The sequence below is a fragment of the Poecilia mexicana genome, unplaced genomic scaffold (assembly GCF_051168715.1).
Source record: "Poecilia mexicana isolate PSO_F unplaced genomic scaffold, ASM5116871v1 scaffold_3, whole genome shotgun sequence".
NCBI lineage: Eukaryota > Metazoa > Chordata > Actinopteri > Cyprinodontiformes > Poeciliidae > Poecilia > Poecilia mexicana.
Genome location: NW_028263372.1, coordinates 15155288 through 15183285, shown reverse-complemented (window position 1 = coordinate 15183285; position 27998 = coordinate 15155288). Strand labels below are relative to the sequence as shown.

At 36.8% G+C, this 27998-nt stretch overlaps 2 long non-coding RNA genes across 2 annotated transcripts; one reads left to right on the top strand and one right to left on the bottom strand.

The window, feature by feature from the left end:
* Positions 1-404: 404 nt before the first annotated feature.
* Positions 405-26319, bottom strand: LOC148160191 (uncharacterized). The gene is made up of 3 exons (XR_015762495.1): positions 24611-26319; positions 24375-24451; positions 405-2055 (listed from the first exon to the last, which is right to left on the bottom strand). It is a non-coding gene; the product is annotated as an uncharacterized LOC148160191 (long non-coding RNA).
* On the top strand, positions 16427-18673 carry LOC148160192 (uncharacterized). Its single transcript, XR_015762494.1, has 2 exons — positions 16427-16468; positions 17835-18673. It is a non-coding gene; the product is annotated as an uncharacterized LOC148160192 (long non-coding RNA).
* Positions 26320-27998: the final 1679 nt, after the last annotated feature.

Here is a 27998-nt window from a genome sequence, read left to right as displayed (position 1 = left end):
AATTCTTTGACATTTTTCCTCAGTGATGAAAAAGTTCATTTTAAGACACTACCTTTTATTCTGTAACAAGCTAATGTACTAATCTTGAATGTATTTAAATGTATTTAAAGTGTGAAGTAAAGAAAGTAAGCTTTCATTTGACAAAAAAGGTAGAGTACAATCATTAAGCACTGTTGATTTACTATAGATCTGGAACAGTCCAACTGCAGTATATTTTCTCCTGTGTTGTAACTTTGCAGCCTATAATTCTTGTATTATTTTCGTAGATTGAACATGCATGTTTCCATTTACTAGTAACTTGAGGCTGGCATACCTGAAGTTCTTCAAGGTGGAACGATAAAGGACATTTCTATCCCATCCACCTTATAACTAACCAAACGATCCTGTAAATGTACTATGTAAACTAAGAAATAGATAGCTAATCAGAAAAGACCCCATAAATGTAATTAATGGTTTGCTGTGTTTTGTTTTTTTTCCTCCCACTCATTTCATTTAATTCTAAATGAGAAAATTAAACAAGCAGTTCTTTGTTGTTTCAGAATGTTTTGGCTGAGAAACAAAAGTGGCATAAAAAATTACAATGATCACAGTATTTTATTCAAACTTGTTTTGCAAATGTGACCAGATTTTTAGTACTTCTTTCTTGTGAGATGCTTGCAGACCTTAAAATTATATGGCGCCTACAGTTACTGTTCAGCTGAAAATATATTGATACCCTCTGCAAATTCAGGCTATAAGCAATCTTTTTATGTGCCAACAGCTTTTGCTTGTGAGTAATGTTAATGTTCTGGAGTGGCAGAGACAGACAAAATCTTTAGAAAAATATAAAGATTAGGGTGATGACAAGGAGGCCTCTCAACCTCAAAGTTTAGTAGCTCACCACCAAAGTTAAATTGTAAAAATAGCAGTGGATATACGCAAAATGTAGATCAGCAATTATAAGAAGCGTTTGAATGCTATGATTCAGATAAAGATTTGATCTGTTACAGAGTAAGGTAAAAACAAATTTGAACATAAAATAAAAACCGAAAACCTTTTTTTTATGTTGCATTATCATTTTTTTAACAGATGTTTTTAAAAAAAAAAAAAAAAAAAACAGGCCTTCCCATTTGAAAATAGCTTTAAACTGAACTATTTTGTCAATATATGCATGGTGTTGTTGAATTGTGTAATAAAATAAAAATAAGTATACAGTTAAATGAATTACATTAGGTTAACAGTTTAGGCAAGGCTGGTGAAATTCTTCACACCTATGCTGTAACAAAAAGAATTGCATGCACCTAACAGTATCTGTGAAACACAATGACAGGAAAGGAATTCACACAAATTATCCCTGCGACACGCAAAAAAAAAAAAAAGCTACAAAAAAAAAAAAAAAAACATGGCATTGCGGTGAGCAACGGATGCAGATTATGGTAAGAGTCCAACCCCCCTCTCAGCCCTTGTTGATAAACTGTAGCAGAGAAAAACCGACATCATTAAGATTCACCAGTGCAAAGCGACACAAGCAAACCTTCTCTAACCCCCCGATGACTATCAAGCACTGTGTTTTCCAAGCACGGAGGTAATGAGACAAATACTTATTACTCAAGTAAAAATGGCATGAATATTAGCATCACATTAGCCCTGAATTTAATGATGTTTCGAGTACAATATGTCACTGTTACTCGGATGCAAAACATTTTTAGGCTTTGTAGAAGGAAAAAAAAGTAGAAACATTTTTTTTTTTTTTTTTTTTGCAATTTCTCTTACTCTAGAATGTTGCAAAGCAGGGATGGAGGCAAAAATTAAAAAAAATAGACATTTTCTCCAATAACTATCTTTGTCTTTCTCCATGAAAAGCTGATGTAATAATGATCTTCAAAATAGTTTGGATTTTATGATATGAAATGATTTGCATTAGGTGAAACTCTAATGATTGTTTGCCAAAAAAATGGGACCATCAGTACTCACTAAAGGGGTGCAAGGGGTCCAATATTCAGGATTCAGCTCTGCTCGAGGACGGAGGTCCAGATATTCGGGGTTCAGTTCAGTTCGGGCACGAGTTAATGTTCCCTTCATGGAAATTGGAAAAAAGGTTCCGTTAGAATTGGTTATTTAATTATGGTTTTGTTTGCATTAACAAAATGTGTACAGAACAGAAAAAAACACAAAGCTCAAATTTCCTAAACGACTCAAAAATAAGATTGTTTACAAACATATAAGAATGTCTTCAGATAAACTTGGCCATATATGTAGGTATGTATGTATGTATAATGTTAATTTGAATAATTATCATAAAGTTTCACCAAGAATTTTAATTAAAGAACAGAAAATGAGGTTAAAATGCAGTTTCCCATTCCTGAGGCCTCTGTCCTAAGTGACATGCCATTGGAATGGACTGATTTTGCTGGGCCCCATGTGGTCTATGATATATACTGTAATTATCTGCTGATTCTCAAAATGGTTGTGTGTAATGAGGCTATGCTGCATGAAGCCCCAGGCATAAATCACTGTCTTTAACTGACTTCCAGATGACCAGCAACAACACAGAGCAGAGGAAGAAATGGGTTATCTGAGAAGCACTACTGTAAAATTGTGTCTCTTATCAGCACACACCATATTGTCAGCCTAAATAATTTCACACATTATTTTTTTCAAAAAGGTATAAGTCGCCTTGCAATTTATATATATAATTTATATTTTTTTTGGTTATAGCCCAGCAACCGGTTCATTAACTGCTAACAGTCTTATTTGACATTGCTAAAAAGGTGGAGACCTCATAATGTATGCGTTAGCCTCAACCTTGTTGAATGACATGAGCCTATCAGGTGGTCGGCTGCCCCTGGAATGAAACTCCTTCTAAAAACAAACACACCGCTGTGAGGTACACAAGCAACAGTCCTGTATAAAAACAGATACTTATAATAATGGAATGGATTACATGGTGTGAGATATTTGGTAATTGGAAAATCTACGGTAATTAAAACAAAAATGTTCCATTTGAGAGTTGTCTCCCCAGATATTTTAATGTAATCCATAATAAAATAATTTATTTTTAATCCAAAGTTGGAATATCATTTTAACACCCAATCTGTACATACAATCCTAAACCTCAGCTAGACCATTTAACTAAGAAGCTATAGAAAACTGCACTAAATGCATGTTTAAAGTCACAACCAATGATAGTAACAGAGTAATAATAGTAAATCACAGTGGATTACATTATTGTCATGAGCAGGTTTGTGTTTAATGTGATTTACAAATGGATCTGTATTGTAATTCCTTATAACTTGCAGGTTCACACAATATGGTAACACGGGTATCATCCAAACCACAGGTAAAACAGAACAGAATGCTGTCCAAAGACCTATGCTAGTTTTATGTTTTCAGTTGGGTTAGAAATCAACCTTTCCAAAATGTACTCAGACAATTTTAACGAGACATGTTTCTCACAACAGTTTCCCTTAACAGTTCTTCCAATTATTGAAATACCAGGGAAACGGGTAGAATGCAGCTGAGCACCGCTCAGAACCTCTATCTCATTTTGTGTTGGCTTAATATGATTTCACTTGTCTGTCATTCTAATTAATGGAAGTGCTGTACTATAAACTTCCCAAAATGTGGGATTATTTATGACTATCTAACCATTTATCATTGGTATGATTTGTGACAGAGAGAAGGAAGTGAGAGTTGGCAACATTATAATTGATCATTTTTCACTTCGCATTGTCAGTGACGGTGGTAAAGTCCCTGGTTGACGCTGACAGCGTCACATGTTACACCTGTCAACTCTGACAACAAATATAAGCAGCATGAATAAAACAGTTTATTAAGATTTACTGAGTGTCCTGCAACTGCACTATCCACTACCTGAGCAAAAACTGGAGTATTCTAGACAATGTTGCAGGCAAGGATTGAGAGATCGTTAAAGTATGCAATGTGTTAAAAATCTTAACTATACCCAATCAGTGGTGTTAATGATAGTCTGAAAATTACTGTTTTAGTTTAAATTTACTGAACAGAGGCTAAGACTGGGGAGAGGTTTCCTGTCACTAAATGGCCACCACTGGAAGTTCTCAAGTAATTAGTGTTTTTTAAAATTAGGCAATGAAATTAAACTAGCACAGCATCATTCTGTTGTAACAGCTTGTGGTAAATGATTCTGTGTAATTTTGTCAGTAGTACTCTGTCATACAACTAAATGATTATGGAAACTTAGATGAACAACAGATTTCCACCTGGTGTGAATGAAACTGGTATCTACTTTGCTGCTTTACTATAAAAACTTGAACCTTTCTGAGTTAAATGCAGCAATCATCATTGAGTAAATGTTGCAGCATATTCCTGAGGCGTGTGACGTCTTTTCTTAGATTTAAAATCTTGGTAAAGTGCCTTTGTGGGACTGCGTTCTGGTGCTTTGTAACATGCTGTTAGCAACAGGATGTGGCATGGGGTCTGTTTGTTTTCAGCACATGCCATCAGATTCTCTTAGATTGCCATCAGGGGAGTTGGAAGGTCAGGTGAACACCTCACAATTGTTCTTTTCGCTGCTCTTCTGCAGGTTTTATTAGACCCACAGTTCTGCTGAGAAGAGTCAGGTGCTAAGGAGCATCACGGTTCCCATGCAATGTAGGGAGAATAATAAATGTAACAAGTTTGAAAACATTCAAGATACAAGTTTTCATGTCTACCCAAAGGTAGAACATAATGCATTATTTAATTTGTGCATCACTGATTATATGGTTTAGCAGATTAGTGTATTCAGTTACACTTGTGTTCTGCTGTATTTTCAAAAATTACTAAATTAAATAATTGATATTAGAAACTTGAGGGAATGTACTACCTGTTGGATAACGTATTCTTTCTGACTAGGAAATCCCTTGGTGTCTCCAGTAATGAGGAAAGAGAAAAGTCTGGATTTAATTTGTAAAACTGTGCCTCCCCTTGACTGACTGACGCTCTTACACCACGACTGCCTGCTTGAATCATTATTACAAGGAAAAATAGTGTCACACTTTTATGTCTTTTGATGCCAAATGTTGACTCTATCAAATTAATATTGGAAGTGAACATAAGTATTAGTAGATCAGGCAATCTTTGTCCAATCTGTTACTGTTCTATTTTGATAATCTTGTTTAAACTATAACCTCAGTGTGTGAAAATCTCAGTAAATCAGCAACTTCAGACCAGTCAGTTGGCATCGACAACAGTGCTATTTTCAAAATCACCTAAATCCATTTTCTTCTCCAATCTGATGCTCAAAATGAACTTTGACAAGTCATCATGTACAGGTGTAAAATGTTTTGAGATGCAGTACTAGGATTTGCTGATTTGCCATGTACGTTAACAGGTAGTTGTGAAAAGCATAGCTCGTATCATTGCTTCTTTATTAGTGTATGGTTTTAAATGAAAATATTGAAAAGTAGTAAATGATGAGGCCAATATTTTATAAAGCTCTAACGTCAAATTACGCAGTGAAATAAATACAGACTTGAAAGAAAAGACTTGAATATACATTTTTTAGAGCCACTGTTGTACTTATTTGCATCTCGCTCTCGATTCAAGCATCTGGCAGATAAAGGCCTTTGTTGCATTTGTTTACATTGTTGCTGAAGTTGTTTTATTTAAAAGGAATTCAGTGCTTCCTGCAAAAAGCAAAAGCAGAACCAAAGGATCTGAATACCATGCGTGGTTCATAAATAAAAATATTGTGTTTCTACATTGGGGGAAACCTGAGGAAAATTAACTTTAATGACATGTCAAGGTAAGAATAACAATACACGTCTGAAAGTCTTCCTGGACCCATAAAGCTACTCAGCTGAACTTGTCTGGATGCAGTGGGCAGAGGAGATGACTATCATTCAGGGGATAAAACACACTTTAATTAGCTTTACCATTAGTCTATCCCTGCCAAGCCTTCTCAGTCACAACAGACCTTTAATTCTGTTTAATTACCTTAGAGATACCACTGTATGCACTCTTCCTTGACATCACAAGACAACATTCATTTCTCAACAAGTGCTGCATGCGTGTGCGTACTGCTAAGAGGAGAACACGATGTTTATCTTGTGACTGGTGGCAAGACTCGGGGGGCAGTGGGGGGGTGCTTTTCAGATGAGTGTTTGGAGATGACTTATTCAAGCAGTTATTCAATTATTTCTTTCTTACTTATTTGCCTGATCATCCCCCCCCAAAGGTAAATAACATTGTATGACATCAACTTAAAACAGAGAAAACATACCAAATGAACAGAAATTGTTTCCTAAAAAAACTGGAAATGTAAAAAAAAATTTTTTTTTAAGATTGATCTGACACTCTACTCATAGAAGTGCTACAATTGCACAACATTAGCAGTGCAGTAAAATCAATCACTGCATCATCAGAATTGTCTTTGGAAATTGCTCTCCATTGGTTAATATATTACAGTCATAGTCAGCGCTGGCGTGGCTTTCTTTTTCTCCACAGTCTGTTTACTTACAGTCATTCAGAGCTCTGGCAATGCAAATGAACCCATAAAGTGGCCTTATGTGTGTATTCTCCCTCTGGACATCGAAATGAGATCAGCTGAGCAGTGTTGTCTCTTATTTCACAACGCAATCGTTACTTCATACAAAACAATCAGACTTAGCTGCAAGGCTTTGTCCTTCGTTTTTTCACATTTTGTTTATCTCTTGTATAAACGTAATCACCGAGCAACAGAATAAAAAAAAAAAGAAAGGTTTAAGGGAAAATGTGAAATATGAGTTAGACGGGGCAAAGTGGGAGTGCAAGGAAAAATAGAAATGATGGCTGGAAATTTGACGATTATAAAATAAAAGTGCACAGGAGGGGGCCACGAAGTTGTTTATATTAAGCTGTTGAGATGGCTAGGCAAGAAAATCTGTGATTATCATTCTTTGATTTGCCAAGCTTTGCAGCGATTGGGCCTTCCTTTGGTGGCAGCATTAAACTTTATGTTTATGGGTCCCCATATTAAGCCCATTTCCACGCTCCCCATTCCATGCGCTAAGTATTGACATTCCATTTAAAGTTGCCAACAACGAGGAGGGTATTTTATGACAGAAATGTAATGGAAACGAACGCAGCAAGCACTGCGGAAAAAAAATAAATATATATAACACAATTACAAAGACATCTTCGCATAGTTGCAGAGTAAAAGGAGATAAGCATGATGCGCCCCTGCTTTCTTTACAAGGAACAAAGGAAATGAAATTCATCACATTCCTCTGCCTTTCTAGACTTTCTGCTGCTTTGTAACATACAAAGAGAATGGTTCCTTCTAAGTAGATCACCAGCCATAGATGTGTGTGCTTCAAAAAATTAATACAGACATTAGACTTGATATGTTAATTAATTGCACAAGCTTAAACATGCCCTTGCTATATTTAAAATCCCAAGACTACTCTGTTCAAAATTGAGGAAAAAAAAAAAAAAGTCAATGCAATACCACAGATTGTTAACGTGGCCATTCAATGAAGGTACTTTGTGCACAAATGGAAAACAAATTAGGTTAAAGTCTTGTGACAGGATAAATAAAACCTTGATCAATTAAGTGGTTGAAGAGGATGACAGTCCAGCACTGAACTGAAAGAGTCCTGCTGTTACTGTTTAATGCTTGAGCCACAGAGAAGCATTGATTCTCTATGGCACCACGTCCTTATCATTACAGTCAATGCTGAGGCCAGCCCAAACCATTCTCAACAGTCGCTAATGGCTTAAAGGAATTCAGCTGTACTCGTGGCAGAATTGTAATAAGCGGATTTTATGAATTTGTGGCACGGGGACCAGAGAAAGCAGAATTTTGCAGGTCATCCGCAGAACACAGTGAATGCATTAACAAAACAATTCTCTCTCATTACTTAGAATTATCTCTTTTTGCAGTGCTGAATGGAGATTGAGGTGCGAGGGAGGTCAGCTTATCTGATGAAATAAGTTGCAATGCTAATGTTTGTAACCTGCCTGAACCAATATCTCGACTGCCTAGCAAACATTTTTCACTAACAAAATAAATACGTAGCATTTGAGTTCTGCAAGGAAAAAATAAATAAATATATATATATATATATATATATATATATATATATATATATATATATACATTTTTTTTAGCTTTTTTGGGTTCTTCTCAGCCCTTTATCTTTTCCGTAAGCACACCTTTTATCTCTCAGGCATAGGACTTCAACTCACTGGGGTTCTGTCTTTGGTTTTGGCCTCAAAACAGTGTTATTCAGAGAGTACTCCCATAGGAGCTGTGTACAGAAAGAGAAGGAAGTTGTTGCAGAACAGCAGTTTGCTTTGAGATCAGATGGGTTTCTTGTGGTCACTGTGTTGTGTACTTCTCTGACCTTGATTTTTTTTTCTGCCGACAACAGCTTTTGCAACTTCTTCCTAAGAGATCAGTACACACTTGTTTAAACTGTGTGCTATCTACAGTCATGTTTTTATCATACCCATTATCCTTCCATTATAAACTGAACAAATAAACCAAGCTCTTCTGGATCTCATTCAGACATAAATATGTGAATGATTTATGATTTTTTTGTAGTTGCTTGGCAGTTAAAAAATTAACTTGAAATATAAAAGACTTTTGCATCATATATGGTGAGAGACAACTTACATTCCTCACAACAGAAACCTGATATTTTACATTGGGTTCAGACAATGAATATATTTCCAAATAAAATTTATTTCTCAAAATTGTTGCCTGAAAACTTCACATTTGGTGTTAAAGGAAAACAAGTCAGCAAATAGAATCCATATACCGAAGAGCACCATGATTTCTTGTCGTCAGAGTAAACAGAGGCAGTCATTTCATGCAGCCCTGTATCCATTGTTACACAATCAACATTTTCCTTTTTTCCTTCTCTAAAGTGTATCTTTGTCCATCTGCCTTGTTGTACAATCTATTCAAATGTTGGTTGCTCGAGTTGGAGCAATGAATCTTCTTCACAAAAGCTAAGTGAAACAAAAAAAAAAAAAAAACTATTGCAGTGAAACTTTTTTCATATAAATCTACTAAGGTTTCTCCCTCCAGGCTAACCTACACAGGCCCTACCTTGAGACCTCCACTACTCCAGCTAATTTAATTTAAGAAGGTCAGAATACTTGTTGGAATTTAAGGTTGCCTAAATCTAATTTCTTTGTATGGGTTAAAATAAGTAGACGGCTGCATGCCATTCAGTAACAGCTATATACAAAGGCTGATTTTATTCTGTAACCTCTGAGTGCATTACATTACTGCCTTCACGATGGGGATTTTTATGATCTCGGAAAATACAGGCTCACCAGACTAAATCCTGCGCAGCCTTCAGGTAGGGCACAGTGAGTGGATAAGCCGAACGGCAACTTCTCTTTTTCTGTGCCAACTCTTGGACATTTTTAGCAACGCAAGCAAGAGAGCAAGACTCCAAATATGGCATAACCAGGTGAAAGTAAATAGGAGCAGCATCTTTTTGAGCAGCCAACTAAGTCTTATTTTTGTACAAAAAAAAAAAACTTCTTTTTTTTAAATATCTTTATTTTTTTTAGGTTATATGTTTACAGTTAAAAACTCCTGGTGCTAAATAAAATAGTAGTTTTTTGTTTTTTTTTTATTTACAGTAATACTGTATTTATTTTAAGAAAAAATCATAGTAACAGATCAAAAGGTTTAATAATGTGTAAAACACTGGTTACAGAGATACATGTAAACTGTCTGCAGTTTAGTTATTAACTGAACTAAATTGAAATAGGAAAATTAAAGACTGATTAGATAATTAGTGAAGAATTTTAAAGAATCCTGTCACTGCTGGCTTAAGTCTGATTAGGGCCATCATATGCCATATTTCATAAGATTGAGCTGACCAAAAGAGGATCAGAATCACATTAGGTTGTTGTAATATAAATGTATTGTATTATTCACAATTAAAAATAATGCACTTAAATGTAATTATGTGAAATTTGAGCCTTTTTATTACCTAATGGGAAGTCACTTAAAAGATTAAAAAAAACAGTTGAACTAATTAGAAATTACTACAGTAAAAAAACTAAACTAATTATTTAAGCAATGAAACATAGTATCTACAAAAATTGCACAAAACAACTAAAACATTAGTTAACTGGACCAAACAAATGTGCATTTACACGACATTAAAAAGATATTTTTCCCCACTCGATCTTAATCTCTGTAAGACAGCCTCTGTGGGTTGAGGGTTAATAACTGGAAGCAGTTTCACTGTATGTTTCCACAGTAGTTAAGTGAGTAAAAGTGAAGGACCAGATGGCCTTTGGGGGCTTCAGGGTTCACAAATTGCAAACATTTATCATCAACAGACTGGTGCAAACATGGCCAAATATTGCCTTATAAAATATTAAAGGAAACTTAAAATCAGCTGTTGGAAATCTAACATAGATGTATAAATAAATAAAGACACTGTAAAACTGCTCAGTGCGTATGCGTTTTTCTGGTTTGTTTACATGTACATTATCTTTCAAAATAAATGGCTTAGTGGTCTAGAGGAAGAGATATAATCTGTGTTACACTATTTCAGAAACACATGAATGGATCCTCTGTAAGCACACAATAGGATACAATGTCTGTATCTCATTTTTCATCTATTCAAACCCTCCTACCCAATCACATCAAAGTAAGTTATTTCACAAATGCTTGAAATGACAGTTTTTAGCATTCCACCAGTCTACGGTTTGACTTAACATACAAACTCAAAAAAGTGATTTTTTTTTTTTTTTTTTCTGCAACCATACTCCGAGATATTGGGTGAATATCTGACACTTCACTTATGTTACTGCCAAACTCTTTCCCTCCTTTTGTAAACTTCAGAAATTTGCTTCACTGGGCCTAAACATTTCCAGCTAAAGTGACTAAGAAGTGTCAATGGTATGTCTTTCAGTGGTGGGTCAGGGGTCGGGTATGCATTTTGTTCCAATATCCTGGTTTCACAGACTGAGAAATGGTCTCTGGGAATGTCTTTCAAATGAAACAATGCTTTCTTTTTAAACCCCATCCACGAGCCTTGAAATAACATCAAAGTCCAACGCTGTTTCAAGGTTTACTTTGGCTTGGTTTCCAGTACGTTTTGACATAATTACTTCAGAGGTCAATTTGCGTTTCTGTGAAGGCAAAAAACATTTTTGTTTTATTCTAGTAAAGCACTTTACGAAGGCTATTTTGGTTCTCAAAGCCGTGTTGATTTTGAAGTTCCATCCTAATATAGAAAACAGAAACACATATATCACTTCTCAATTTTTAGCTTCATGCTATGGAAATGGTTGTCATGCATCTTAATCTTAAAAAATGTGAAACCATAGATAACATTTTATTTAACCTGCTTATAATGTATTTGTACTCATATTTGACTTTCCTGTTAAACTATTTCTTCTTCTGTTAACGTTCCTGTCTGCTCTCTGTGCAGAACAATTCTATTAAATTTTGTGACAGTAATAATGAGGCAGAAAAAATGTGCCATTGAAAGCACTTGTTGTATTCTGTGGCTTCTCTCATCAGACACTAGTAGTCACAGCTGGGTGCCGAGTGAGAGGCGTAAACCCTCATGATTCAGACAACAGTCTAACCATCAGACACTGATAGTCAATAAAAATTTCATCAGCTGGTTAAGAATAAAAAGTCATGGATTTGTTTTTGTCAGCATGCCAAATTCTCTCTGAGAATGTTTATGTTTATATAAAAAGTACTGCAGCTGACAGAGAGAAACTGCACACTTGTTTGTCAGCACTTTATAACTACTTGTACTTTATGTTGGACAGCCGAGACGTAGACTTGCATTTACTTGTATTTTCAGCTCCTGCGATGGAATTAAGAGCTGCGGACGGGCCGCTGCAGTCAACACTAATTTCTTGGCTGAACTTTGAAATTTTAAATATTTTTAGGGTCATTAACGTTGGCATTTTACGGGAAAATGCTTTCTTTGATATACATCCCCATATTTTCAAAGGTGAGTGTATGAGTTAGAGGGTATCTGATTGATGGCGGTGCAAAGCCGTTTCAGTTCACACTCACCAATCAAAGCAGCGAGTCAATATTTATGAGCCACGACAGCACGTCTCGTATTGTTTTCCACTTATGAGCGTGTGAAAGTGTGTGTGCATGTGTGTGCTGTTGTGTCACTTTGCAAAGCATGGCTACAACTCTGGAAACACAGTTTTAATGAAAGCATCCCTATATGTTTAGATGGATGGCATGCTTGCTGTTGTGCATTCAGATGTTACTCTAGAGTTTATCATCCTTTCTTTCTGTCTCCATGATGTGTCTGTATCAAAGCATAAGGTTTTATATTTATAGTTTGACCTTTGATAAGAAAAATAAAGCACCTTGTGTTTTTTACTTGTCTCATGATTCTTCTTTTCTCCTGTTGGTGGGTCACAACCTTATCACACTACTGCATATCTGTCTTGTGTTTCAATCCCGCATGAATGCTTTTAATGTGCAGCTCTGAGTAAATAACAATCCAGCGTCGCCTGTTTCTACATTTGACAATGTTGCGTATGCAATTTGATCATCGCCTAAGTCAGGCTGCCACTAAATGTTTAGAACATTAGTAGAACAACCCATCATAATGTATGCTGCATGTATGTAGGGGTTGTTGTTGCTACAGAATTTACACAAGAAGACTATCATAGCTAGTGCTATGCTTTGCAGGTGCAATGATGAAGATTCAACTAAATTAATATTAAATGGTTGGAATGACCCTAACTGACACGCTTTGACCTACTTTCTGATTATTTAGCTGATATTTACTCAGCCACACGGGGGCAGTCACAGAATGCATGCAATGGCTCTCAAAACTATACACACCACTATAAAAATGCTAGGCTTCAAATTAAGCTTAAAAAAACATTTAGAAGATATATTTTTGATGTGCTTTGCCTTCATTAAAAAAAATACATGCAAAATAAAAAAAGAAGCTGTAGTACCTTTGCCATAATAACTGCTTAACTTGGCACCTTCCGTCAATTAAAGTGAATCTGGTCATCCTGAGATAAAATTCTGCTGTCCTTTCTTGACATCTGCTCATTAGCATATTTTAGCTAAAGCCATAGTTTGCAGCAAGGATCAAAATTATTCCCTCTTAAAAGTATAATTCACCAGAAGGGAACAAAAACAACATACAACATCTTATACAGACCAAAGGCACAGTGAAAGAAGTCTAAAGTAATTGGATAAAATATGGAACAAACGCGACCTTACAGAGAATTGGCATTTGTGCAAAACTGATGAAAAATCAAGACTGGAACTGATGAGAAATGCTACAAAACAAAATAACCCCGAAAGGAGTTGAAGGAATGTGCTGGTTGTGTTCCATTTATGACCATAGTATTTTGCATTCTCCATACATCCAGCATAAACAGAGTTGCAACAAAAACACTTTGGGAGATGTAAAGTCACCTTTTAGAGTTTCCTAGCCAGACTCCAGAACTAAATCTCACCTCGTCTAAAGAAGGTTGCGGGCAAAACTTGTCCTCCAAATTTGAAGGACCTGCAGAACTTTTGCGAGGCAGAGAAGGCAAAGCTTGAGTGTTCAAATTGAATCGAAAGGTTTCTCAATATTATATTAGTTTATGGGTCTGCACACTTATGCAACTGGGTATGCAGGTTTTTTATTTTGTTTTTATCTTTTTTGTGTTGTTTTACTCCTGTCAACTTTTTCTTTGGTTGAATTGTACAGAATAAATGATATAATTTGAGAATAAAAAGAACTACTTGCATTTCATAGGGGGTATTCCTTTTTTTTGGTTTGAAGCTTCTTTAAACTATTAAAGGTTTAAAATTTATACATTACAGATACATATCTCGTTACTCATTCTCACAGGTTTAAATGTCAAAATCGCCTAATTTACCATAATTAAGACATTTTCTTTTATCAAAGGAGCATCTGCTTGCTATATTGCAGGAAACCTTCTCCTTATGAATATGTAAATCAGTGTTGAACCTGAAAGAATCGGCAGAAAGCTGCAGGCCAAAGCAGCCAATGATAAAACACTAAGATATGAGAAATAACATTACAGAGGATTCAAATGAGTCAACAGTACGACCACCTAAGATAATCCACAATTAATAACACAAAGACATCAGATGTTATCTGCTCTGGTCAATCCCTAATGGCAGGGAATTAGATGAAGTCAAGTGTGTCAACAACATTAACGGTCCAGATTATCTCCCTAGGCTGATGTAGCTCGGAGAAAAGCTCAAGTCAGCCAGCTCAGTGGTTCCTGTCACTGTCACCTTGTTTTACAGCTTGGGAATGGCAGTTGGATTTTGACGATCTGGAACTGCTCAGAGAGAAATGAAACTGATTTAATGGGTCAGCAGCGCTGCACATTGTCACGGATAGGGTGACAGGTTCAGCAATCTTGATATTTATTCCAGGAATGAAGTTGAAGCTGTAGTTGAAGAGCATAATCTGCTATGGTTTTATTTGTCTAATACATTTTTGTACTGCAGTTTAGATTTAAATGATGCCTAAAGCTTATTTTAAATCCTTGATCTCTCTTTATAACCTCAGAGTGAATGCTCAGAATCACTGGACAGGGAAAACATCTAGATGTTTAACAGAGGTTCACTTGATATTGCTATATCGATTCTGCTTCAGACTTGAGACAAATTTCTCATGCCCTAAAGGTAACAAGAGAAAATAAAAGTGAAAGAACTCACACATCCAAGTTTTCAAGGCCTTCGGGAAGAAATTAAGTTCGGTTGGACTTTAAAGAGGCTGTTAGACGGAACGTTAGACGTGATTTTGCCATCAACCTTTCACTTGTTCCACCATCTGCTATTACAGTAAAACCTAAAAGCTGCTGCTGCTCGCCTGTGCAGTCTGTGCTCTGTGCCATAGAGTAGTTTAGTTTATGAGGTCCAGCATATTATCCCTGGAATTGAAGCCCGGAGAGGAAAAAAAAAAAACATAAAATGTAGAGCAGCTGGACAGAATGCCAGTCTTTTTTTCTCTATAAACGTTTATTTTGGCCTGTGGTTTTAATTTGTTTTAAAAGGTAATATCGCATAACAGTACGAAGCAAAAAAATTAATTAAATAAATAAATAAATTATGTATACCTATATATTAGAGATGTGCCGATCAGGTTTTTTCCTACCAATTCTGATCACCCATGAGGGCCGATCACCGACACCGATACCGATCACATAATTATAATCTTTTTAATCATAAGCTCTACCGGTTACATTATGTGGAAAAAGGAACCATGAATTCACATTAATTTAGACAAAAACTTGTTTTTAATAACTTTGTCCAAGAAAAAAACAAAACAAAACAGGCATTGTGCAAATTGTACTGCTATCGATATACTATCTTTAACAGACTGAAAACTCATGAACGCTCTGAAGAGGCTAAATAATGCAGAGTCAAAATAAAACCTCTCAACATTGCCAAAAGATTCAAGTATAAAACTTAACATTCAAAGGCAAATACAGGTTCCATTACAATAAACAATCCAGAGTTACTGAATGAAAACTTCCTGATAGCATGGCGGCTAGCTGATTACTGCTAGTTCTGATTGGCTGTTTCTGACTGAGCGGAGTAATTATGCAGAACAGGGAGGAGATCGATTATTTTTTTAGAGATTATCTGTCTCATGTTAGGACAGCGAAAGTTTTAATACGTATGTAAAATTTATGTTAGGTTAGATGTTGCAGCTTTAAGCAGAGGTTCGGTGTGAGAGTCACTACCAGGTGGAGCAGAAGCGAAGCTCCGTCTGTCAAATATTACTACCTGTAGCGTAGCAGCGGTTCAACAGCGACAACATCGCAACATCGCAGCTCGAAGACTTAAATAATTTTGCGGGTTATTTGTTTAGCTTTCTGACCGTCATGCTAATCCGGGTGAGTGTTTGTAGCTGTGCGCTGCTTTACCTGCTATCTGATCCTCCATATGTCTTTTTACTGCAGTGAGCCTCGATGTAGCCAAACTCCGTCAAGTATGGCATTGTTTTTATGCCATATTAGATTCTTCGTGTTGATGCATTTTGACGTGCTTCAATTTTCCGCCGCAACACGCAAACTTCCCCATTATGGAAGTAAATATGTGCCATCAGAATTTGAATAAAAAATGCATCCGAATTCAATTTTTAAAAAAATTCAGTGTCATTATTTGTACATGTTTGCAATTTTCATATGTTAAAAAAATTCACATTCCTATTTCAAAGATAAAATTTTCAATATATATTTTTTTCAGTGTTAAAAAAAATTCAGCATATAAAAAAATTCAACTTTTAAAAATTCAAATGCAATATTTTCAGTGTCCTAAAAATTCAACTTGCTCAAATTCGCCGTCTCAAATTCAGCGTCTAAAAATTCGCTGTACAAAAATGGCAAGGTTACTTCAGGTCACAGACATTAGCAATCGTTGTCAGATTTCAACACCCAGCCAATCACATGACGCAGGTGTCATAGTGAAGAAATACCAGCATCACTGAGGCTAGCGACCATGGAGGCGAATGCAAACCCAACCCCAACGGTGAGTCTATGCTTTCATATTTCTGTGGTATATTTTATTTTGCGCATGAGGTTTGATACATTATCTTAAAACTTGATTTAAAACACGGGTTTGGGCCGTTGTTAATCTTACACCATGTAATGCTAGCATATTAGTTCTCGCTACCTCCTAGAGACCCCAGTCCCTCCCCCCTTCTCCTTCTCTTGGATGTCCCACACCCAATGTTCCCGTGTTTTATTTCAAAAAGAAATACCACTTGCGCCAAGTCTAGAATCTTTTAAGATAACTGATGGATGGCGACTTTCCGGGTTTTGTTTGTATGCTGTCTTAGGTGAGACCGAGACAGGCAGTCTTAGTAAAGTCGTAATTTTCCGGGAGATGCTACCGCTAATGACCGCAGTGAAGTTAGTTTCAAGTTGGATATTCGATATTCGAGCTCCGGGGAGTAAGCGGCGTTTAGCTCAAGGTTGATCCGATTTATGAACGCTACTGTCGGCCAGCGGTTCTCCACCGCTCCCGGCCGCAGCGCCCGAAGGTTGACTTAGGGACTGTCAACAAATTACCGAACCAAACATTCCTGTCAAAGAAACGTTAATAAATGCCTTGAATTGTAACCAACGAACTAATTGTCAGTGCTAATTCAGGCTTTTACATGAGCCAAAATAGCATCTATAAAATTTTAAATTCAATATTTTCAATAATTTTAATATTAAATAATATGTTTTCTTCAATAGCTTCCAGGTCATGTGACCTAATGACTCAGAATCACTTTGAAATAATTATACTAGTCTCTTTAGATGAGGCACATTTGTTTTCCATTTTAACATATTTTTTTTTATCTTTTAGCAATTTGTTTTGTCAATATTTAGTATTTTTATTTAATAGCTTCAAGGTCTTGTGACCTATTGACCCAGAATCAGTGTGCAATTGTTCTAGTATCCTGTATAGATGAGGCACAGTCATTTGTTTCATATTTAAATTTTTTTTTTTTTTTTAGCAATTTTATTTGTCAAAATTTAGTATGTTTTTGCAATAGCTTCCAAGACGTGTCCTATTGATTCAAAACCACTTTGAAATTGTTTTACAAATCATTAGAGATGAGGCACCCACATTTTTCCCCATTTTAGATCTTTATCAATGTTTTACATAATTTAAATTTACTAATTTAAAAAAAAAGATTGGTGTTTAATAGCTTAAATTTCATGTGACCCACTGACAAGGAATAAAAAGGGCTAAATGGAATAAAAATGAGTGTGCCCCACCTATCCAGTCTAGTAGAATAATTTCACATTGATTTTGATTAACTTATGGGTCTTATGACCCATAAGCTATTGAAGAAAAATCAATCAATCAATCAATCAATCAATCATCTTCCCCTTGTCTGCAGTCGGGTTGCGGGGTCAGCAGAGGCCCAGACTTCCCTCCCCAGCCACTTGTTCCAGCTCCTCCAGGGGAACCCCAAGGCGTTCCCAGGCCAGCCGAGAAACATCGTCCCTCCAGCGTGTCCTGGGTCTTCCTGTGGGCCTCCTCGTGGTGGGACGTGCCCAGAAGACCTCACTAGGGAGGCGTCAAGGAAGCATCCTAATCTGATGCCTGACCCACCTCAGCTGGCTCCTCTCAAAGTGAAAAATCAGCAGCTCTACTCTCTGTCCCTCCTAGATGACTGAGCTTCTCATCCTATCACTAAGGGAGAGCCCAGACACCTTATGGAAAAAACTAATTTTGGCCGTTAGTTTGTGATTTTGTTCTTTCAGTCAAGACCTTTAAGCCTATGCCATAGATGAAGGTAGGGACGTAGATCGACTGGCAAATCAAGAACTTTGCTTTTTGATCCAGCTGTCTCTTCACCACGACAGACTGGTACAGCGCCCACTTTACTGCACCAATCCTTCTATTGATCTCCTGTCCATTTTGCCCTCATTCTTATGGATTCTGTATTTTCCTCCATCTCTTTTAGCCTCTTAACACGCTGCAGCATACATAACCATGTTTATATGTGACTGCTGACATGTAAACAGACTGAAACTGATTAGAGTACCGTTTAGGGAGGGTACAGACTGCAGAGATGAATAAAAAGCTAAACTTGCTACAATCTTTGCCTCACTTGGCCCAACGCTGGACGGTGAATGTAACATAAGAAGCATGATGTTCCATTTGGATGATAAGTATGGCTTGTGGAATTTGATCATCTTTTAGCATTAAAGCTTGTTTTTATATATAACCAAATCTGATTATTTCTCAAGGTCATTTACGATGAGTGGTTCTGGTCGGGTCCTGAAACTGGTTAACGGACATGGGTGGTGAACAGAGACAGAAATGAATGAACTCCAACAGTGAACAAGATCCTAAGATGCTTAAACTCCTCCACTTGGGTCAGGACAATCTTCCCTGACCCAAATAAGGCGCTCTACCCTTTTCCAGCTCAAGACCATGGCCTTGGATCTGGAGGTACTGATCCTCCTCCCGGCCGCTTCACACTCATCTGCATCCTGCTCCAGTAAAGCTGTAGATCACGACCTGATGAAGCCAGTAGGGCCACATCATCTGCCAAAAGCAGAGGTGTGATCCCAAGGCCACCAAAATGGATCCCTTCAGAACCCCGGTTGTGCAGAACGTGGCCTCGGACAGAAAACACCCAAATCCAAAAATCTAATCAAATTTTATTTATATATCACATTTCAACAACAAGGCATTTCAAAGAGCTTTACACCATAAAAACACAAACATACAAAGTCATAGAAACACGACCAACAACTGAAACATTACATTTTCTCACTACATATCAGATTGTTTATTAATGTTCCATTAATTAGCGCATGGCTCTCATCTCGGGTCATGCGATGAGATGAGACTATTTCTAGTCAGAACCTCTCAACCTCACACACCAGCTCAGGCTCCCACCAGAGAGGTGATGCCCATGAAAAGTCTATCGCCCAGGGTCAGATGGCCAAGGTCCCCTCCCTCGGCCTTCTAACATCCCACATTGCACCCAGCCCTTTTGGCCCACAGTTGGTGAGCCCTTGGGAAGGTGAACCCACTGTTGGCTGAGCCTGGCCAGACTCCATGTGTTTTGGCACCAGATGCTTGCCACGGAGCACCAACTCCAGGCCCGGCTCCAGGGTGGTGCCCTGGTGACCTGCGTCCAGGTGAGGGGACACTGTATCCATTAACTGTGCTCTTCATAAAGGGTCTTTGGGCTGCTCTTTGTCTGGTTCATCACCTCTAGCATTGGGTGACCCTACACCCTACCCCTTGTAGGGTTTCATACCCTACAAGGGGTATGAAACCCCTGACAGCATAACTCCTAGAGTCACTTCAGCACTCAAACCCTTGAGTGTATCCATTAACTGTGCTCTTCATAAAGGGTCTTTGGGCTGCTCTTTGTCTGGTTCATCACCTCTAGCATTGGGTGACCCTACAAGGGGTATGAAACCCCTGACAGCATAACTCCTAGAGTCACTTCAGCACTCAAACCCTTTCATCACGATAAGGTGGCAGCCTATGGAGATGAAGAGAAAATAGGAAATATATTTTTTAAATACAAAATTGCCTAAAAAATAATAAAATGGGTCAAAATGAATTAAAAATGAGCGTACCTCATTGTTCCAGTCTACTAAAACAATTTTACACTGATTTCGAGTAATTGGGTGAAAGTTTAGTGAGAACTCCTGCTCGGGTTCTCACTAAAACCAGGAAGATAGAGCACATAACACCAGTTTTAAAGTCCCTACACTGACTCCCTGTAGCTCATAGACTAGAATAGAAAAATACTGTTGTTAGTTTATAAATCACTGAACGGTTTAGTACCTCAATACATTACAGATCTGCTGTTGCATCAACCTTCCAGACCCCTCAGGTCTTCTGGTTCTGGTTCTGGTCTGCTCTGCATCCAGAACCAGAACCAAACAAGGAGAAGCAGCATTCAGCTTCCATGCACCACAAATTTGGAACAAACGTACAGAAAACTGTAAAACAGCTGAAACACTGAGTGCCTTTAAATCTCGACTAAAAACCCACCTGTTTAGAGCTGTATTTGAAACGTAATCAATTACGAATTTAATGACAGTTCTTAACTTAATTTCTTTGATTGTTGCATGACTCTGTGTTTTCATATTTTTATTATGTAAAGCACTTTGAAATGCCTTGGTGCTGAAATGTGCTGTTCAAATCAAATTTGATTGATTGATTGATTGATGACCTAGAAGCCAATATAAAAATACCTACAAATTATAAAAAGGACTCAAATCGAATATAAATGACTGTGCCTCATCTATACAGACTGGTAGAATTATTTCAAAGTGATTTTGAGTCATTAGGTGACATGACCTGGAAGCTATTGAAGAAAACATATTATTTAATATTAAAATTATTGAAAATATTGAATTTAAAATTTTATAGATGCTATTTTGGCTCATGTAAAAGCCTGAATTAGCACTGACAATTAGTTCGTTGGTTACAATTCAAGGCATTTATTAACGTTTCTTTGACAGGAATGTTTGGTTCGGTAATTTGTTGACAGTCCCTAAGTCAACCTTCGGGCGCTGCGGCCGGGAGCGGTGGAGAACCGCTGGCCGACAGTAGCGTTCATAAATCGGATCAACCTTGAGCTAAACGCCGCTTACTCCCCGGAGCTCGAATATCGAATATCCAACTTGAAACTAACTTCACTGCGGTCATTAGCGGTAGCATCTCCCGGAAAATTACGACTTTACTAAGACTGCCTGTCTCGGTCTCACCTAAGACAGCATACAAACAAAACCCGGAAAGTCGCCATCCATCAGTTATCTTAAAAGATTCTAGACTTGGCGCAAGTGGTATTTCTTTTTCAAATAAAACACGGGAACATTGGGTGTGGGACATCCAAGAGAAGGAGAAGGGGGGAGGGACTGGGGTCTCTAGGAGGTAGCGAGAACTAATATGCTAGCATTACATGGTGTAAGATTAACAACGGCCCAAACCCGTGTTTTAAATCAAGTTTTAAGATAATGTATCAAACCTCATGCGCAAAATAAAATATACCACAGAAATATGAAAGCATAGACTCACCGTTGGGGTTGGGTTTGCATTCGCCTCCATGGTCGCTAGCCTCGGTGATGCTGGTATTTCTTCACTATGACACCTGCGTCATGTGATTGGCTGGGTGTTGAAATCTGACAACGATTGCTAATGTCTGTGACCTGAAGTAACCTTGCCATTTTTGTACAGCGAATTTTTAGACGCTGAATTTGAGACGGCGAATTTGAGCAAGTTGAATTTTTAGGACACTGAAAATATTGCATTTGAATTTTTAAAAGTTGAATTTTTTTATATGCTGAATTTGTTTTAACACTGAAAAAATATATATTGAAAATTTTATCTTTGAAATAGGAATGTGAATTTTTTTAACATATGAAAATTGCAAACATGTACAAATAATGACACTGAATTTTAAAAAAAATTGAATTCAGATGCATTTTTTATTCAAATTCTGATGGCACATATTTACTTCCATACCCCATTCACTCAGTGCGTTATAGTTCCACATCGCTTAGGATTTGTTGCTGTGCGTTTGCGGAGTGTGAAGGAAAGAGGAGACCAGCTGCACAGGCAGGCTGCGAAGTGAGATGCAGGTGATCGGTTTGCGTGATCGGCAACAGGAGACCGTGATCGGCGACCACCGATCATACACTTTTTCACGGAAATCGGACGATTATGATCGGTGGCCGATCGATGGGCACACCTCTACTATATATACCATTATATATATATATATATATATATATATATATATATATATATATATATATATACACACATACATACATATATTTACACACACACACAATTATGATGGATGAAAAACGTACTATTAACCAAAGTTTGGCTTAAAATTTGCCTCAGCTATAAAGAACATGTGTCTTGCTAACTAGCAATGGCCAAACATGTTTGCCACACTGGCCAAAATTAAAACATCTTACATACATATAGGCTAGGAAAAACTTTATTTTTGTTTATTAAAAATGCAAAACAATGTTTTTATGCTTAAAAATAAACTTAAACACACGCTATTTTGACAAATGGACAAAAATAATCATTTCAAGACAGACAAACATCCTAAATTTTAAGTTGACTTTTCTTGGAGTAGAAAAAAATGCAATCTATTCTAAATAACATTAAAAAATGTGTGTCACTTGTTCTTGAAAACTAACTTTAATTAGCAAAGTTCAATAAATAGAACTCCTATTTATTAATGGTCAGGTTTAATAAATAGGACTCCTATTAACAGTCACACTGGCCAAAATTAAAACATCTATTTGTCAAAAGTAATAAATAGGATTCCTATTTATTATTAGTAAAGCTTGATAAATAGGATTTCTATTTACTAACAGTCAAGTTTAATTAGTAGGACTCATACTTATAAATAGCTAGGTTTAATAAATCAGTGATTCTTGAGAATAGGGACAAAACAGGTCCTATGGATAAAGCATGAAATTTGAATAAAATATACACAAAATATATTTTTTTCAAATATCTAACTAAACTAACCTGGGTCATGTGAGCACAACAATGTATATTTTTCTTTTTTTTGCTGAATATTTTTTTATTTTAAACATTGTAGTCGGTGGATGATGCCTGTAAAAGCCCTTGTCCAGGAGCAGAACTCAATACATTCTTATAGTTTAAAACAATTAAAGAAATACTAAAATTATATATTATGACAATTAAGTATAAGTAGTCATATAAATAATTATAAAAGTATCGATAAATTGAATTAAAAATAATTTTTAGATATTTTCCAACTCCGTTGAAATTTGTCCTTAGTTTTTGTCAACACCGTCAGAAATGAAAATGTAAAAAAAATCAGGCATTATTGGGGGGCACCAGAACTTCTGAGGACCCCATGACGTTGTCTTCCTCTTCCTTTGCTAGGAGGGCTAGTTAGCTCCGGTTAGCTTAAGTTATTCTTTAGTTTTTTCTTCTGTTTTATTCCTAAGTTGTTTGTCACAACCATGATGTGTCAACTCCATAACTGACAATTTACAAAACTTTGATGAAATTTTGCGAAATAAAAGATTAATTTTGGTATAATGTAAAGATTTCATGGACCTGACGAGCTACAATATGGCCTCCTTCAGAATAACATCATATAAATTGAGGTAGTTTGGCATTTCGTCAACTCCGTCAGATGTCAACTCCGTCAGAGTTTTTCTGACTCTTTCAGTGAAATTGTTGTCAAATCTCACTTAATTGTGCAACTAATTCATTTTAATGTATTTTACATGAATTGCATTACTTCACATGTACCAAGTTTTTCATTTTACTCACTAGTTTGTCACCACCTTCAGTTCTGTCAACTCCGTCATGCACTGTCAACTCCATCAGATGGACTTTTTCTTGTTTTTTGTTTTAAATATTTATTTTATTTCTTGAGAAGCATTTGTCTGTAAATTGAGTAAAAATATCACTAATGGGGTATTTTAAAAATCATTTTAGATTTATTTTTGTCAGATGGTGATGACAAAGTTTTGGGTCAGGTCGATTAAAAATGTAATTTTTTAAAAAAAAATTCGCAACTGGGAGCCTGTACCTTAGCATCTTCATATTTTCTAAACATTATTTGTCATATTTGCATACATAAGGTTGAGAAATAATTTAAAAAAAAATATGGGAAAATTAAAACCCATTTTGTCCCTATTCTCAAGAATCACTCCTATTTATTATTAATAGGGTTTAATAAATATTGTTCTATTTATTAGTCAAGTTTAATAAACAGGCCTCCTACTCATTAAACTTGGCCAGCCAATTATTTTATAATGATTATTTGAATTTCTTTCACTTAAACATGTTTTATTTTTGTTGTGCAAAAGTAAGAAGCAAGAGACAGAGAAATCGTTAAAGAATCCCTGCACCGATGCTAACAGGCATGTCACTGAACAGTGTTGCTCACCTCTTTCACTGGGGCGGGGAGGATGAGTTACGCTGGTATGGGGGTGAGGGCTGCTGCTGACTCTGACTCACATGTTGCTAAGTGCGGTAAAAGGTACAGGGACAAGTTAAGTACACGAGTGTCTTGCTAACCAGTTCCCCTCACTGATTAAATGCAGGTGAAATGAAGGCTAACGATGCTCTGTAGCTAAGCTAACTAAGCTAACAGGTTGAAATCCTACGCTACAATCTACCAACCTCTTTCGGAGAAAAACATGCGTAAGAAGCTGACATTCTGTCGTTTGTGTTCCTCCTTTTTCTTTTTCTTTTCTTTTTTTTTTAAAAAACCTGATATTAGTATTTTACTAGACACCCTGGTTCCTGTCACTGTCATCTTCTACTAGATAACACCGTCCATCGTTCTAAAGCAGGAACAATCCATTGTATGCAGATACAGGGGGGTGTTCTGCAAATGTGGGGCTTTGGTTTGGGTGAGATGACTTTTTTTTTTTTACTACGAAAACAACTAAAAACAAATATATTTTTAATTAAATTATTGACATGGTTGAAAAAAATAGGTATGTTTTTCGTTTTGTATTTTATTTATTTATTCATTTTTATTTTTTTGTTTGTGTGTGTGTATGTGTGTGTGGGGAGGAGGGGGGTGATTCACAGGTGAATCTATCTAGAAACTGCTGTTATTACAACAGTGGGATATTATTTGGAAATTTTATTTGCCAGCTGTAATTAATAGGTATCTCACGGCTCCCTCTGATAAGTCATTTATTATCCTTCCACTTATGTGTCACTTCTGCCTCAACTTTGCTTTTTATCTTTTCTTAATTGGTGTAAGACTTCAGAGTTCTACTGCTAATTTTTCTTTGCTTTTTATAAAATCAAACACAATGAATTCTCACCACTTATGCAGACTCTCTATGTCCTTTAGGGCCAAACAGTGTCAACCACAGACATTTTCTGTATGCTGCATGTGCAGTCCTCATTGATGCTTCTCTAAACTCTGGAATAATTGCAGATGTGCTGCAGTGATCACTGTCTTCCTCCTCAGAGATACTTAATGCCTAAATCTCTTTCTAACTGGCATGGAATCACGTAATTGCCTGTGGTCCATTTGCTCACCCGCGTGTGTGTCCCCTCACTAACAGCAGATTTTAATGAATCACTTTTACAGTGATTAGAGCTCCTGGCTATGGGGAGGTCAAAAAAGGAGGGAATGACTCCGACCACTGAGACACAGCCAAGCATGGATGTCTGTATCCCATGTGGTATGAGCCCAGTGTGACAAGCTAAATGAAAATGCTTTTTTTTTTTTTTTCTAACAATATAGCACTGTCTTTGCTCTGTCCCTGCAACTCGCTGTGTCTTTCTAATAACAGACATTACTGTCTTCATGTGTCTCTGAACCCCCTCTCTCTGATTTATGACCCTGTTTTTCATGTTTTTCTGCAGTTAATTCAAGTTTCCACTTTTCTATAATAATGCTTACAATCTCAAGCCAGTATCCATGGAAATATGTTCCAGGAAGGTAGAAATGCATAGAAATAAACAGGATTTAAGTTATTCCTGCCCGTTTAGTGGGCTGTCTTTAAGTTTGCTCTGGGGCCTTTTAATTTAAAATTATTAAAAGGGTTCAATAGTATATCCGTATATCCGAATCTATACCCGTTTACGAAATGGAGCTCGGTAAATGCTGTCTAAAAAACATGCAGTTGAAACCAGATGTTCACATCCAGAGTATAAAAGATAGAACTGTTTTCCCAATGATTGACATTAATTCAGATGAATTTAAATCCTTACTAAAAATGTCTAAGTTTTAAATACATTTCCTTATATTTCGTAGAGTCACCACTTTGTTTTGGATGCATTTCTAGAAGCTTCTCATAATAGTTTGCTGGAATTTTGTCTCATTAAACCTCACAGAACAGATGTAAACATGCTTTTAAGCCTGTTTGCACACATATTCAGATCTGCCCACACATTTTCCATGGGAATGACATTAAGGTTTGTGATGGCCACTTGAAAATATTGCCTCTGTTGTCCTCGAGTCACTAGTTTGGAAGTATAATTAGGGTTATTACCCACTGGGAATATCCATTTGTGTCCAAGATTTAACTTCTTGACTACTGTCTTGAGACGTTGTTGTAATAATTCCTTATGATGTTCTCTCCTCATTGTACCATTTATTTTGTGGAATGCACCAGATCCTCTTGCAATGCAACATACAAAGCAACTCCACTACTCTGTACTTCACAGTTGGGGAAAAAGGCTTAAGAATTACTGGTCATTATGGCCAAACACTTTGGGGTTTTCTTTCCTCAGACTACAGGACTAGATCTAAAAATAAAGGTTGTTGTCCCAGAGTGCATTTGCATTCTGCTTGTTAACTTACTTCTGGCTTCCTCCTCTCTAAAGCCCTATTCGCTCGGGATTAGTTTTTCCTAGGGCCACATTCTATTTGTAATAATTGCAGAGATTGTCTGTGTTGTTAATCCCGTGCAAATCGGCCAAGTCAGTAATTTGTAAAGTCAAACTTCACCCACAAATTACCTACGATATTTTCCTGAACTCCGCGGTCCTGTGACAATACTTATCCAATGTGAATAGGAATCTCTGTGACTTGGACGGCAACGGGCGGCATCTGAAACGTAATTAAACGGTTTTCCTGGGACCGTTTTTATTTGCTTTTGGCTTAGACCGGACCAGCAAAACCGCATCACATAAAGTAACAAAAAGAGCAGGCTGAAGAGACAGGGAAAAATCAAATGCTAATGGTGGCTCAAACCATGCACTGCACGGTAAGAATGATTTTCTTCTGTTTGTAGCCTTACACAGGTGCCTGGCGCTGGCAGTAACACAGAACGGAGCTGTGGCCGTAGGCTGAAAGAAAAATTTAAAAACTCAGAAGAATGTGGGTTTGGGGGGAAAAGAAGATGGAAGGCTGACCTTTAGTTGCTGTTTACAAAATTAAATTTATTGCCAGCTAATTGCTTCCAATATAAATGCACAACTATACAGATTACCCAGTAGTAAGGTACAAATCAGCTAAAGGATCTTTATTAAAAAAATGTATTTTCATTTGGTACGTTTTAAAACAGATGAAAGTAAAAACATAAAAATAAAAAAAATCCATCTCTAATGGTTATACTCATAATGATTTATACTACAAAAATAGCAGTTTTAGAACAACTTAAGATTTAAAATACTGACTAACCCAGGAAAAGTCATAACTGAGTCATAATTCAGTAGGCATATTTTAAAAAAATCCACAAAATTCAGTATAATTACTGAAAGCTTGAGTCATAGTATTTTACCATTTGCTTGCATCTAGTCTTTGAAGGCAGTAAAGAAAAAACACTTAATATTCTAAAAGCACAAAAATGCATACATAAAGCGCAAATACCTTCACTGGCATCTGCTAGTTGATAAAAACTCATTGCCTGAAGCCCAGTCTCTGCAGTGACAAAAAGCATGGCTCACAGGAGTGCAGTGCAGAGCCAACTCCACTGATTTACCATGTCTACTTCTCTAATTCACCATGTTCTCCATGTTGGCCAGACAATCCATGTAGACAGCCTCAAACCAACCATATTGACAGGAAAGGCAAAGGCATTTGGGGGTCTGCCCATTG